This window comes from Penaeus monodon, chromosome 27, assembly GCF_015228065.2.
Source record: "Penaeus monodon isolate SGIC_2016 chromosome 27, NSTDA_Pmon_1, whole genome shotgun sequence".
Lineage (NCBI taxonomy): Eukaryota > Metazoa > Arthropoda > Malacostraca > Decapoda > Penaeidae > Penaeus > Penaeus monodon.
Window position 1 is genome coordinate 33,485,590 of NC_051412.1, and position 218 is coordinate 33,485,807.

Below are 218 nucleotides of genomic sequence, written 5' to 3' on the forward strand. Positions count from 1 at the left end.
AGAGAAAGCGTGCAGTAAATGGGTCATTAGACGTGTGTCAAAGCAAGTGTATATTTTTAGGATGTACAAATATTTACAGAAGTTTTACACGCACTAGAAACTCCCATCCACACGAAGCAAATAATGAAAGAGATTCGTCACTTCCGCCTGCAGCTGCTGCTTTAAAGGGCTTGGAAAGAGCAGCTGGAATGGAAACTATTTCGTGTTCGGTTAAGGGG

At 42.2% G+C, this 218-nt stretch overlaps 1 protein-coding gene across 1 annotated transcript in view; it reads right to left on the bottom strand.

Moving 5' to 3' along the window:
- The window catches only part of LOC119590500 (synaptogenesis protein syg-2-like), a 61,352-nt gene that overhangs the window by 1,028 nt on the left and 60,106 nt on the right, over positions 1–218 (bottom strand). The gene's annotated exons all lie outside the window — the stretch shown is intronic.